This window comes from Pristiophorus japonicus, chromosome 20, assembly GCF_044704955.1.
Source record: "Pristiophorus japonicus isolate sPriJap1 chromosome 20, sPriJap1.hap1, whole genome shotgun sequence".
In the NCBI taxonomy this organism is placed as follows: domain Eukaryota; kingdom Metazoa; phylum Chordata; class Chondrichthyes; family Pristiophoridae; genus Pristiophorus; species Pristiophorus japonicus.
This window is the reverse complement of record NC_091996.1, coordinates 69,206,539-69,221,913: the sequence shown is the minus strand read 5'-3', so window position 1 is coordinate 69,221,913 and position 15,375 is coordinate 69,206,539.

Sequence of the window (15,375 nt, the reverse complement as noted above, 5' to 3'; positions counted from 1 at the left end):
AAGGGTTATTGCGGGGTTTATTTTAAAGTCCTGATTTGGGATATCCTAACTTTTGAGTGTCACTAACATTCGAAGATTCTGCTGCAGAAATCTGCCGGGAAGTGGCGCCTGTTACTGAAGGCAGCGACTCCCTGGTCCTAACACCCTGGTCTGTGCTGAGTTATTTAATCTCAGTCAATGTGTGGCACTTGGCCACAGTACCCCTGGGATCGAGAAGGGAGAAAATGAGTCCGTGTTTCTGCGCGCAGCAGTTGGGCGAGAACAGGCTCGGACTCTCGGTGATGCCCCTGTGGTCAAATAGCCTGCCAACACTCACTGTGGTTCAGTGGGCAGCATCCTTGCCTCTGAGTCATAAGATTGTGGGTTCAAGTCCCAGTACATGGACGTGTGCACATAAATCACGGCTGACACTCCCAGTGCCGTGCTGAGGGAGTTCTGCAGTGTCAAACGTGCCATCTTTCGATTGAGAAGTTAATACGGGCCTTTGCTCTCTCAGGTGGATGTAAAAGATCCAACGGCACGATTTCGAAGAAGAGCAGGGGAGTTATCCCCGGTATCCTTGCCGATATTTATCCCTCAATCAACAAAACAAAAAAACAGATTATCTGGTCATTATTACATTGCTGTTTGTTGGAGCTTGCTTGTGCGCAAATTGGCTGCCATGTTTCCTACATTACAACAGTGACTACACTCCAAAAGTATTTCATTGGCTGTAAAGTGCTTTGAGACGTCCGGTGGTCGTGAAAGGTGCTATATGAATACAAGACTTTCTTACACATGAAGAATGCCCCCCTCCTTGTGTAAGGTATTGGGTCAGTCATAGGTGGAAAAGTACCACCGCAAGGACTAATCCCTTCGAGCAGAGAGCTCGACACCAGCCAAGACAAGCACCCTATTCACCACCTTAAACATTCATTCCCTCCACCAGCAGTGCACCGTGGCTGCAGTGTGTACCATCTACAAGATGCACTGCAGCAACTCGCCAAGGCTTCTTCGGCAGCACCTCCCAAACCCGGGACCTCTACCACCTAGAAGGACAAGGGCAGCAGGAGCATGGGAACACCATCACCTCTAAGTTCCCCTCCAAGTCACACGCCATCCTGACTTGGAAATACATTGCCATTCTTTCATCGTCACAAGGTCAAAATCCTGGAACTCCCTCCCTAACAGCACTGTGGGAGTGCCTTCACCACATGGACTGCAGTGGTTCAAGAAGGCGGCTCACCACCACCTTCTCAGAGGCAATTAGGGATGGGCAATAAATTCTGGCCTTGCCAGCAATGCTCACATCCCGTGAATTAATTTTAAAAATGTGATATGGTGGGGGAGGGGCGGGGGAGGGCGATTACAAAAACAGAGCCCAATGTGAAGCAGCAGGAAAGGTTTCAGAGTCTCGCTCTCCCCAAAGTGTTCTCTGATATTTGTAAGTTGGCTCTTGGAGCCTGGAATGTTCTGGAATGAGCCTGTTTTTCCTTTCCTGAACAGGCACCTCCTGCTTTCTTTGCAAACAAACAGACCTTTCATTACGGGAAGGTGTGGTCGGCTGGTGAAGGACTACCTCTCGCTCCACCAAACCGTTCAGAGTACAAACAGTGTCAGCTGACAGCAGGGCATGGGGCCCGGTACTCAATGACACTTTGCTCAGCCGCGCCCTGTCAATTAGCTGAGGGAGGCTGCTCACACACAGCCATACATCTGGCAGCTGAGCTGGTTAAACTGCCTGTAACAGCTGTACAGAGCAGAATGTCACAGCTTCGATTCCTGCTCTGTGCTTGGTGGCTAATTTCCTCCTCTCTTAGCTTGCCTTATTTGCAGAGATCACAGGATGTACAGTGCAGTTATCAGGTACCAGCTTGGCTCAGGGGAAACATTCCATCCTCTGAGTCAGAAGGTTCCAGAGACTTAAGCACATCATCCAGGCTGACACTGAGGGAGTGCTACACTGTCGGGGGTGCCATCTCTCAGATGAGACCTTAAACCCATCATCATAGGTGGTCCCTCGTATCGAGGATGACTTGCTTCCACGCCAAAAAAGAATGAATTCACAGGTGTTTCAATGAAGGACCTAATATTCCAGATCCTGAACTACATGTTGAAGGGTGGAAGATGCCTGTGCATGGAATTTTAACGTGTGATGGCCATTGCACACCAGCCATCACACAGGCTTGACAGAGCTAGGTCTTGGTCCAGTGGCAAGCATTAACCAAGACAACTGGAAACCAGCTCTGCTGCACGGACCTAGTGCACTCACATATCACAGTGTGGGCTGGCCTGTGCTGCCCCTGGGCCCTTGCCTTTTGCTGGGCCCCAAACTCACGCTTCTCCTGAGCCCCGGTCACATCACTCCATGATCTCTCGCCGCTCCTTCATAACATAAAAACTGACTGCAAAAGCTTCTATAGATATGTGAAGAGAAAAAGATTAGTGAAGACTAATGTAGGTCCCTTGCAGTCAAAATCAGGTGAATTCATAATGGGGAACAAGGAAATGGCAGACCAATTGAACAAATACTTTGATTCTGTCTTCACGAAGGAAGACACAAATAACCTCCTGAAAATACTAGGGGACCGAGGGTCTAGCGAGAAGGGGGAACCGAGGGAAATCCTTATTAGTCAGGAAATTGTGTTAAGGAAATTGATGGGATTGAAGGCCGATAAATCCACAGGACCTGATAGTCTGCATCCGAGAGTACTTAAGGAAGTGGCCCTAAAAATAGTGGTAATTTTCCAATATTCCATGGACTCTGGATCAGTTCCTATGGATTGGAGGGTAGCTAATGTAACCCCACTTTTTAAAAAAGGAGGCAGAAAGAAAACAGGGAATTGTAGACCAGTTAGCCTGACATCGGTATGGAGAAAATGCTGGAATCAATTATTAAAGATGAAATAGCAGCGCATTTGGAAAGCAGTGACAGGATCGGTCCAAGTCAGCATGAATTTATGAAAGGGAAATCATGCTTGCCAAATCTTCTAGAATATTTTGAGGATGTAACTAGTAGAGTGGATAAGGGAGAACCAGTGGATGTGGTGTATTTGGACTTTCAAAAGGCTTTTCATAAGGTCCCACACAAGAGATTAGTGTGCAAAATTAAGACACATGGTATTGGGGGTAATGAACTGACGTGGATAGAGAACTGGTTGGCAGACAGGAAGCAAAGAGTGGGAATAAACGGGTCCTTTTCAGAATGGCAGGCAGTGACTCGTGGAGTGCCGCAGGGCTCAGTGCTGGGACCCCAGCTCTGTCCAATTAATGATTTGGATGATGGAATTGAGTGTAATATCTCCAAGTTTGCAGATGACACTAAGCTGGTGGTGGTGTGAGCTGTGAGCAGGATGCTAAGAGGCTGCAGGGTGATTTCAGCAGGTTAGGCGAGTTGGCAAATACATGGCAGGTGCAGTATAATATGGATAAATGTGAGGTTATCCACTTTGGGGGCAAAAACACGAAGGCAGAATATTATCTGAATGGCGGCAGATTAGGAAAAGGGGAGGTTCAGCGAGACCTGGGTGTCATGATTCATCAGTCATTGAAAGTTGGCATGCAGGTACAGCAGGCGGTGAAGAAGGCAAATGGTATGTTGGCCTTCATAGCAAGGGGATTTGAGTATAGGAGCAGGGAAGTCTTACTGCAGTTGTACAGGGCCTTGCTGAGGCCCCACCTGGAATATTGTGTTCAGTTTTGGTCTCCTAATCTGAGGAAGGACATTCTTGCTATCGAGGGAGTGAAGCGAAGGTTCACCAGACTGATTCCTGGGATAGCAGGACTGACATATGAGGAGAGACTGGATCAACTGGGCCTGTATTCACTGGAGTTTAGAAGGATGAGAGGGGATCTCATAGAAACATATAAAATTCTGATGGGACTGGACAGGTTAGATGCAGGAAGAATGTTCCTGATGTTGGGGAAGTCCAGAACCAGGGGACATAGTCTTAGGATAAGGGGTAAACCATTTAGGACTGAGATGAGGAGAAACTTCTTCACTCAGAGAGTTGTTAACCTGTGGAATTCCCTACCGCAGAGAGTTGTCGATGCCAGTTCATTGGATATATCCAAGAAGGAGTTAGATATGGCCCTTGCGGCTAAAGGGATCAAGGGGTATGGAGAGAAAGCAGGAACGGGGTACTGAAGGAATGATCAGCCATGATCTTATTGAATGGTGGTGCAGACTTGAAGGGCCAGATGGCCTACTCCTGCACCTATTTTCTATGTTTCTATGTTTCTAAGAGGCTGCAGGGTGACTTGGACAGGTTAGGTGAGTGGGCAAATGCATGGCAGATGCAGTATAATGTGGATAAATATGAGGTTATCCACTTTGGTGGCAAAAACAGGAAGGCAGATTATTATCTGAATGGTGACAGATTATGAAAAGGGGAGGTGCAACGAGACCTGGGTGTCATGGTACATCAGTCATTGAAAGTAGGCATGCAGGTACAGCAGGTAGTATAGAAAGCAAATGGCATGTTGGCCTTCATAGCGAGAGGATTTGAGTGTAGGAGCAGGGAGGTCTTACTGCAGTTGCACAGGGCCTTGGTGAAACCACACCTTGAGTATTGTGTGCAGTTTTGGTCTCCTAATCTGAGGAAGGGCATTCTTGCTATTGAGGGAGTGCAGCGAAGGTTTATAAGACTGATTCCCGGGATGACAGGACTGACATATGAAGAAAGATTGGATCGACTGGGCTTATATTCACTGGAATTTAGAAGAATGAGAGGGGATCTCATCGAAGCATATAAAATTATGATGGGATTGGACAGGTTAGATGCAGGAAGAATGTTCCCGATGTTGGGGAAGTCTAAAACCAGGGGTCACAGTCTAAGGATAAGGGGTAAGCCATGTAGGACCGAGATGAAGAGAATTGTGAACCTGTGGAATTCTCTACCACAGAAAGTTGTTGAGTCTAGTTCGTTGGATATATTCAAAAGGGAGTTAGATGTGGCCCGTACGGCTAAAGGGATCAGGGGGTATCGAGAGAAGGCAGGAGTGGTGTACTGAAGTTGCATGATCAGCCATGATCATATTGAATGATGGTGCAGGCTCGAAGGGCCGAATGGCCTACTCCTACCCCTATTTTCTATGTTTCTATGATTCCTTCGCCCCGACCTCATCGCTCCTGCTGTACCTGCCCATGCTCCAATCACTGACCTGGATTATGGTGACGTCCAAACCAGTCGCTCTCTTCACAGCCGTTGCCCTCCTGGACCAGCAAGTGCTGTACCTTGAAGTGGTATGGTCCTTTGAAGGCCCTGACCTGCTGATGGTCCTTGCAGGTCGAGGCCGCCCTGTCTAAGCCCTGTCTGCCCTCTCGGGATGTAAAAGATCCATGGCACTATTTCAAAGAAGAGCAGGAGAGCTCCTTCTGATGTCGTGGCCAATATTGTTCCCTCAACCAACATCACTAAAAGAGATTATCTGGTCATTATCACATTGCTGTTTCTGGGACATTGCTGTGCACAAATTGACTATTGTGTTTCCTTCATTACAACACTTCAAAAGTAAAATGTTTGGGACGCCATTAGGTTGTGAAAGGGGCTACATAAATACAGAGTAAAGCTCCTTCCACACTGTCCCATCAAACATTCCCAGGAAAGGTACAGAATGGATTAGATATAGAGTAAAGCCTCCGCTACGTGTCCCATCAAACACTACCAGGGCAGGTACAGAACGGGTTTGATACAGAGTAAAGCTCCCTCTACACTGTCCCATCAAACACTCCCAGGGCAGGTACAGCACGGGGTAGATATAGAGTGAAGTTCCCTCTAAACTGTCCCAATACAGTGCCTCAATGCACTCAGCCTCAGAAGTTGATCTTGTTGAGACAATGTGGCAACCCCCAGCATCCCTGAAATTGCGTGAGTTTTTGGCCAAATTAGATTTGGTTTAATTTTGGGCCTTTCGTGTCATGTATGCATGCTTGGTGTTACTAGCCAACAGGGGGCGCCACTGTCGGAGGTCATTGGGCTGTACGCACGTGTGTGCGGGCCAGGTACATAAAGCAAGTCACCATGTAATGTGGGCACTTTGGGCCCGAATAAAGTTGAGCCAGGTTTGCACCTGAGTGAGTTTACAGTATTCAGTCTATCGAGTTATTACATACATAACATTTGGCGACAAGGTAATTCAAGAACCTTCGCATGCAAAATGAGCACCATTGGAATTCTGGAGAGATTCGTGGAGGGAGAGGACTAGTTGGATTTTATCGATTGCCTGGACCAGTACTTCCTGGCCAACAAAATGGAGGAAGCTTCTGATGCAGTTAGGCGCAGGGCGGTTTTCCTCACTGTTTGCGGTCTGAAAATCTATGGCCTCATAAAGAATCTCCTCTCTCCTGCATGTCCCATGGACAAGGACTATGAGGAATTGTGTGCTCTGGTACGTGACCATCTCAAACCAAAAGAAGGCATCATCATCTCACGCTATCGATTCTACACACATGTTCGTTCTGGGGGCCAGGATGTGTCGGAATTCGTCGCCGACCTAAGACGTCTTGCTGGGCCATATAAGTTCAAAGATGCGTTGGGAGACATGCTGCGAGATTTCTTCATAATAGGTATCAATCATAAGGTGATCCTCCGGAAGTTATTGGCTGCGGAGATGCTGGATTTGAGCAAGGCCATCGCGATTGCCCAGTCATGCATAATGACGGATGATAGTTTAAGGCAGATATCATCGAAGATATTACCTGCCTGTGATTATGCCATTCGCCATAGACCTGGCACCGAGAATTGTGCCGATGCACTGAGCCGTCTGCCTTTGCCCACCGGAGGTGGAGACGCCACAATTTGCAGATCTACTGTGTCGAGTTCTGGTCAAACCCATCTTGAGCACTGTGTCCAGTTCTGGTCAAACCCATCTTGAGCGCTGTGTCCAGTTCAGATCAGACCCATCTTGAGCACTGTGTCCAGTTCTGGTCAGACCCACCTTGAGCACTGTGTCCAGTTCAGATCAGACACACCTTGAGCACTGTGTCCAGTTCTGGTCAAACCCACCTTGAGCACTGTGTCCAGTTCAGATCAGACACACCTTGAGCACTGTGTCCAGTTCAGATCAGACACACCTTGAGCACTGTGTCCAGTTCTGGTCAAACCCACCTTGAGCACTGTGTCCAGTTCAGATCAGACCCATCTTGAGCACTGTGTCCAGTTCTGGTCAGACCCACCTTGAGTACTGTGTCCAGTTCAGATCAGACCACGCCTTGGGTTCCAGGTCCAATGCTGGTTAGATCACACCTTAAGTAAAGTGTGCAGTTCTAGTCAGACTCATCTTGAGTACTGTAAAGTCCTTACTCTACAGTATGAAACCACACAAGGCACATTTTGGGGACAAGGTCACTCTGTGACCTTAACTCTTTATTCACAGGACTCCAAAGACGATGACCCTGCGTGGGACCTCCCTTTTTATACCTGTGTGATCAGGTAAGGAGTGTCTCCCACAAGTTCACCCCTTGTGGTCAAGGTGTGCATCTAGGTTGAGTGTATACAGTAATACAGTGGTGTTACATTGTGGTTGCATACATGACATCACCAACCCCCCCAAGTTTTTATTGGGATCATAGGTTTAGTCTTTCAGGTGGTCTAAGCTCCCTCGTGGAGTGCCGCAGTTGGGGCTCTGGTTGTTGGACACTGACATGAGTGTCTGTCACCTGTGGTGATTCTGGCCTGTCCGGGCTGACCGCAGGGACTGTGTATTCTTCTGATTGCTCTTGTTGCTCATTCACTGGCGGTGTTGTGAGCTCCATCTCCATCTTCTTCAGGTTCCTCCCTGTCAATGCTGAACTTTTTTTTTTACTTGGTCCAGATGTTTACGGCATATCTGACCATTGTTGAGTTTTACCACGATGACCCTATTCCCCTCTTTGTCAATTACAGTGCACTCAAGCCATTTGGGCCCCATGGCGTGATTGAGGACGAATACAGGATCATTTATTTCTATACATCTCCCCCTCGCATTATGGTCATGGTACTCATTTTGTGACTTGTGCTTGCCCTCAACTATGTCGGTCAGGACTGGGTGAATGAGGGACAACCGAGTTTTGAGTGTCCATTTCATTAGTAGCTCTGCGGGCGGGACCCCCGTGAGCAAGTGCGGTCGGGATCTATAGGCCAGCAGGAGATGCGATAGGCAGCATTGTAGGGAGGGTCCTTGAATCCTGAGCATACCTTGCTTAATGATTTGGACCGCATGTTCCGCGTGGCCATTGGAGGCCGGCTTGAACGGCGCTATGGTGTCTCTGCACCTTGTTACAAACTCACACGAAGCATGTATATATCAAACACGGTCACTCTGTGACCTTCACTTTATTCCCAAGACCAAGGAGTGCTGACCCTAGTTGGGACCTCCCTTTTTATACCTGGAAACCCAGGTGAGGAGTGTCTCCCGCAAGCTCAACCCCTGTGGTCAGGGTGTGCATTTCAAGAGTACAGGTACAGTGTGCATGAGTTACAGTTACATAACTATTGTCATTGCAAGATGGTGAAATACATGACATCACCTCCCCCCTTGTCTTTTAGTTTCAGAGGTTAAATCTATCGGGTGGTCGATGCTCTCTCGTGGAGCGCCGCAGTTGTGGCTCTGGTGGCTGAGCCTCAGCACGCGTCTCTGTCACTTGAGGTGATTGCGGCCTGTCTGGGCTGGCCACTGGGACTGTGCATGCTGAGGGCTTTTCTTTGTTGCTCGTACACTGGCAGTGGTGTGGGTGCTATCTCATCATGCTCTTCTTCCGGTTCCTCCGTGTCCACGCTGAACCTTGTCTTTACTTGGTCCAAGTGTTTGCGGCATATCTGCCCATTGTTTAGTCTGACCACCATGACCCTGTTTCCTTCTTTGCCAATTACGGTGCCCTCAACCCATTTGAGTCCCAAAGCATGGTTAAGAACAAATACCGGGTCATCTATTTCTATACACCTTCCCCTTGAGCCTCGATCATGGAGCTCGTTTTGGGACTGGCGCTTGCCAGGTCTGGGTAAATGAGGGACAGCCGCGTCTTGAGCGTGCGTTTCATGAGGAGTTCCGCTGGCGGGACTCTCGTGAGCGAGTGCGGGCGGGACCTGTAGGCCAGCAAGAGGCGCGATAGGCAGTACTGAAGGGAGGGTCCTTGGATGAGTAGCATGCCCTGTTTTATGACTTGGACCGCCCGTTCCGCCTGGCCATTGGAAGCCGGCTTGAACGGTGCTGTCCTGACATGCTTGATCCCATTGCCCGACATAAACTCCTGGAATTCATGGCTGGTAAAACACAGGCCATTGACGCTGACCAGGATGTCTGGCAAGCCGTGGGTCGCGAAAACTGTACGCAGACTCTCCACAGTGATGGATGTCGTGCACGAGTTCAACATGATGCACTCGATCCACTTCGAGTATGCATCGACAACGATCAGGAACATTTTCCCCATGAACGGGCCTGCATAGTCTACGTGAATGCGTGACCATGGCCTGGTGGGCCAGGGCCACGGGCTGAGTGGAGCCTCCCTGGGGGCATTGCCCAGCTGGGCACACGTCGTGCACCTGCGAACCCAGTGTTCCAGGTCTGAGTCAATCCCCGGCCACCATACATGTGACCGGGCAATGGCCTTCATTAACACGATGCCAGGGTGCTCGCTGTGGAGTTCCTTTCTGGGGCATGACTACCCGGCTGCCCCATAACAGGCAGTCCGCTTGGATGGTGAGTTCATCCATCTGTCTCTGAAACGGCCTGACTTCCTCGGGGCACACCCTGTGTGCGGGCGCCCAATTCCCAGTCAGGACACATTTCTTTATCATGGATAGGAGGGGGTCCCTGTTGGTCCAGAGTTTAATCTGGCGGGCTGAGATGGGGGAGCCCGCAGTGTCAAAAGCCTCAACGGCCATGACCATCTCGGCGCTCTGCTCCGATGCCCCCTCGGTGGTGGCCAGTGGGAGCCTGTTGAGTGCGTCAGCGCAATTTTCAGTGCCTGGCCGGTGCCGTATGGTGTAGTCATACGCAGCCAGCATGAGGGCCCATCGCTGTATGCGAGTTGACGCATTAGCGTTGACAGCCTTGCTGTCGGACAACAGGGATGTTAACCGCTTGTGGTCCATCTCAAACTGTCGACCGAAAAGGTACTGGTGCATCTTTTTCACACCGTACACACACGCGAGTGCCTCCTTCTCGACCATGCCGTATCCACGCTCTGCCTGGAGGCGTAAGCCATCGGTTGGTGTCGGCCGTCATCGTTACCCTGCTGCAACACACACCCAACCCCGTAGGATGACGCATCGCATGTTAAAACCAGTTTTTTACAGGGGTCATACAAAGTCAACAGTTTGTTGGAACACAGCAGGTTCCTCGCCTTATTGAAAGCCCGTTCTTGACAATCTCCCCAAAACCATTCACACTCTTTACGGAGGATCATGTGTAACGGCTCCAACAATGTGCTGAAGTTCGGCAGAAAGTTCCCAAAATAGATCAAAAGTCCCAGGAATGATCGCAACTCCGACGTGTTGCCGGGCCTGGCTGCCCGGCGAATCACCTCAGTTTTTGATTCAGTGGGCCGGATCCCGTCTGCGGCAACCCTCCTGCCCAGGAACTCGGCCTCTGGGGCCAAAAGCACGCCTTGGCCTTTTTCAGCCACAAGCCTACCCGATCCAATCGGCGTAGCACCTCCTCCAGGTTGCGGAGGTGTTCCTCGGTGTCTCGACCCATTATAAGGATGTCGTCTTTGATACGTCCTTACTACACAGTATAAATGCACACGAGGCCCATGCTTGAGAGAAGGTCAGTCTGTGACCTGTCCTTTATTCTTTAGCACTCAAGTGATGAAGGTGGGTGGAGCTTCCCCTTTTATACCTGAAGGTCCAGGTTAGGAGTGTCTCCCACCTAGTGGTCAGTGTTCTCACAGTGTACAACTTAGGTCAGTTTATACATGGGTTACAATGCTGGTTGAATACATGACATCACCTCCCCCCCCCAAAGTCTTATTGGGATCACAGGTTGAGTCTCTCTGGTGGTTTACGCTCCCTTGTAGAGCGTTCTGAGTTGGGGCTCCGGTTGTTGGGCGCTGGCCTGAGTGTCTGCTGTTTGCAGTGCCTCAGGCCTGTCCGGACTGATCACAGTGACTGGGCTCTCCTCCCTTTGGTTCCGGTGTTCGGTCACCTGTGGTGGAGTGAACTCTATATTGTGTTCTTCCTCTGCTTCTTCGATGGGGTTGCTGAACCTCCTTTTTGTTTGATCCACATGTTTGCGGCAGATTTGTCCATTGGTAAGTTTAACTACCAGAATCCTATTTCCCTCTTTGGCAACCACAGTGCCTGCGAGCCATTTGGGCCCTGCAGCGTAGTTGAGGACAAAAACAGGATAATTTACATCAATACATTGCGCCCTCGCATTCCTGTCATGGTAGTGATATTGTGACTGGCGCCTGCTCTCGACAATTTCTTTCATGGTGGGGTGTATAAGGGATAATCGGGTTTTGAGCGTCCTTTTCATTAGTAGCTCTGCGGGTGGAACCCCTGTGAGCGAGTGTGGTCGGGATCTATAGGCCAACAGGAGGCGTGATAAGCGGGTTTGTAGGGAACCCCCTTGGAATCTGAGCATCCCCTGTTTGATTATCTGCACTGCTCGTTCTGCCTGGCCGTTTGAGGCCGGCTTGAACGGTGCCGTTCTAACATGGTTAATTCCATTGCCTGCCATGAAGTCCTGGAATTCAGTGCTTGTGAAGCACGGGACATTGTCACCGACCAAGATGTCTGGTAGACCGTGGGCGGCGAACATTGCCCGTAGACTTTCTACCGTGGCAGAGGATGTGCTTGAATTTAAAATGTCACACTCGATCCATTTGGAGTAGGCGTCTACTACAACCAAAAACATTTTCCCCATGAAAGGACCTGCGTAGTCCACATGGATGCGTGACCAAGGCTTGGCGGGCCATGGCCAGGGGCTAAGGGGGGCTTCCCTGGGCGCATGGCCCAGCTGGGCACACGTGTTGTACCTGCGAACACAAAGTTCCAGATCTGCGTCTATCCCTGGCCACCAAACGTGTGACCTGGAAATTGCCTTCATTGTGACAATGCCCGGGTGCCCATTGTGGAGTTCTCTGATGAACACCTCTCTGCCCATCTGGGGCATGACTACGCGGTTTCCCCACAGTAGGCAATTGGCCTGAATCGAGAGTTCATCCTTGCGCCTGTGAAATAGTTTAAATTCCTCAGGGCATGCCCTGTACGTGGCTGCCCAGTCCCCATTCAGGACACATTTCTTGACTAGAGACAATAGCGGGTCTCTATTTGTCCAGACTTTAATCTGACGGGCTGTCACGGGTGAGCCTTCGCTTCCGAAAGCTTCAACAGCCATGACCATCTCAGCACCATGCTCGGTAGCCCCCTCAGTGGTGGCTAGTGGGAGCCTGCTGAGTGCATCGGCGCAGTTTCCGGTGCCCGGTCTGTGCCGAATTGTGCAGTCATAGGCAGCTAACGTGAGTGCCCACCTCTGTATGCGGGCCGATGCGTTTGTATTTATGGCCTTGTTGTCGGCCAAAAGTGACGTTAGGGGTTTGTGATCTGTCTCCAGCTCAAATTTCCTGCCAAACAGGTACTGGTGCATTTTCTTTACCGTATATACACATGCGAGCGCCTCCTTTTCTACCATCCCGTAGCCCCTTTCTGCCTGGGACAGACTCCTGGAGGCATAAGCTACCGGCTGTAACTGACTCTTGGCATTGACATGCTGCAACACACACCCGACCCCATAGGACGACGCATCGCACGTTAACACAAGTTTCTTACATGGGTCATATAGCGTTAACAGATTGTTGGAACATAACAAATTGCGTGCTCTATTAAAAGCCCTTTCCTGGCTGTCCCCCCCGACCCATTCTCGACCTTTGCGTAGGAGCACGTGTAGCGGCTCTAGCAGCGTGCTCATCCTTTTATTCTTTAGAACTCAAGTGATGAAGGTGGGTGGAGCTTCCCCTTTTATACCTGAAGGTCCAGGTTAGGAGTGTCTCCCACCTAGTGGTCAGTGTTCTCACGGTGTACAACTTAGGTCAGTTTATACATGGGTTACAATGCTGGTTGAATACATGACAGTCTTGGAATATGATCGTTCCAGGGATGGACTTGAGCAAGCTTTCCATGCTTCTCTGAAAGATAGCCGCTGCGAATGAATGCCAAACGGGCACCTGTTGTAGACAAATAATCCTTTGTGCGTCGTGATGGTGGTCAGAAGCTTGGAATCTTCCGCCAGTTCCTGAGTCATGTCGGCCGAAGTGAGGTCCAGCTTCGTGAACAGCTTTCCACCTGCCAGCGTGGCAAAAAGGTCCTCCGCTCTCGGAAGCGGGTATTGGTCTTGCAGCGACACTCGGTTGATGGTGGCTTTGTAGTCGCCACAAATCCTAACCGAACCATCTGCTTTGAGGACGGGAACGATGGGACTTGCCCAGTCGCTGAATTCAACGGGCGAAATTATGCCCTCTCTGAGCAGCCTGTCCAGTTCTCATGCTGGGGGATGCAGCGGTCGACAAGCGAAGGGCTCATCTTTTGACCAGCTGCAGACCAAAGACTTACGCGCTCATGAAGGACTTACTAGCACCCGAAAAGCCGGCGGACAAAACCTTTGAAGAACTTAGCAAATTGATCGGGGAGCACCTCAAACCAGCGAGTAGCATACATATGGCCCGACACAGATTCTACACCCACCGACGTCATGAAGGACAGAGCATACCGGACTTCGTAGCAAACCTCCGGCGTTTGGCCAGCCTCTGTAAGTTCACAGATGCCTGCAGGGGGGAGATGCTAAGAGACTTCTTTATCGAGGGCATCGGTCATGCGGGAATTTTCTGAAAATTAATTGAGGCCAAGGATTTGACCTTGGAAGCGACAGCATTGATGGCTCAAACTTTCATGGCGGGGGAGGAAGAGACGAAAATAATATATGCGCGCAATTCTGCCTCTAACGCGGCGATGGATCAGGAAGTCAACATCATCAATGCGGCTCAGAGCCCCGCAGACAGGCAGGGGCAGTCCGACACTCCCCAGGCAGCAATAGACCCCAGAGTAGGACTTCAACAGAGACAATGGCAGGCTGAACGGACATTCACGCCATCACAGTGGACAATGCGGCCCGGGATGGGGCCATTGACACCCACTAATAGGGTACTTAAGAGCAGTCAAAGGGATAGTCAGCGCGGAATGCCTGGCCATAGTCCCTTTCTTCCCAACAATGGAAACTTCAACTCATGCTGGAGGTGTGGGGGAAAACATGCAGCTAGATCTTGCAGATTTCAACAGTTTGTCTGCAGGAAGTGCAATCTCAGTGGCCACTTAGCTCGAATGTGCAGGAAGTCTGCAACCAGACTAATATATGAGGCGGATGGACCAGAAGAGGGTTCTTGGAGGCAGGATGATTTTTGGGGCAAATCGATGGACGCCGAGGTTCAGCGAGTCCATGTGGTGAATATTCACAGTTCATACACCAAAACGCTACCAATGATGATGAGGGTTTTATTAAACGGTATCCCTGTACGCATGGAGCTGGACACTGGGGCAAGCCAGTCACTCATGGGCATTCAGCAATTTGAGAAGCTATGGCCATTTAAAGCCAGTAGACCCAAATTAGCACGTATTGAGACACAGTTACGGAATAACACTAAAGAAATAATTCCGGTGCTAGGCAGTGCAATGTTGGCTGTCACATACAATGGGGTAGTGAATCGGCTGCCGCTCTGGATTGTCCCGGGCAATGGTCCCACACTGTTTGTACACATAGTCCTTGAAACGGCACTGTATAGCTTGGTGATTTCCTCCGCAACGCCAGCATGGTGCTTACCAATTAGCCCCCTTCGGCGGACTCAGAGTTAAGGGACTCGGGGGCCTGTTCTCTTTCCCCTGAGGAGATTCACGTTCTACAGTCCAGCCTCTAAAAGGCGGCAGTGTGTGTACAGTACTTGCCGGGTTTGAGTCCTGAGGATGAGTCATCCGCCTAGAACCGCAGGTTGAGGTCATGAATGCTTGGCTCATGGTGATGGCCTTCTGCAGTGTGACTGTAGTATCTGCAGATAGTAGCCTGTGAAGAAGGCCCCTCGTGGCCGATTCTGATGACAAAGCTATCCCGCAGCGCTTCGGTGAGGTGTTCGCCAAAATCACATGGTGCCGCCAGCCTCCTGAGGTCTGCAGCATATTTTGCGATTTCCTAGCCTTCGGGCCGTCGGTGGGTGTGAAACCGGTGTCTGGCTGTGACGATGCTCTCTTTGGGCTTGAGTTGTTCTTGGATCAGCGTTACGTCTTGATCGTTGTCTTCACTGGTGCCAGCAAGTCCCTGACAAGGCCATAGACGGTGGGCCCACAACTGGTTAGCAGGATAGCTCTGCGCTTATCAGCCAGTGTGGCTGGATTATCGCCTGCCAGGTCGTTTGCTGTGAAGAAATGG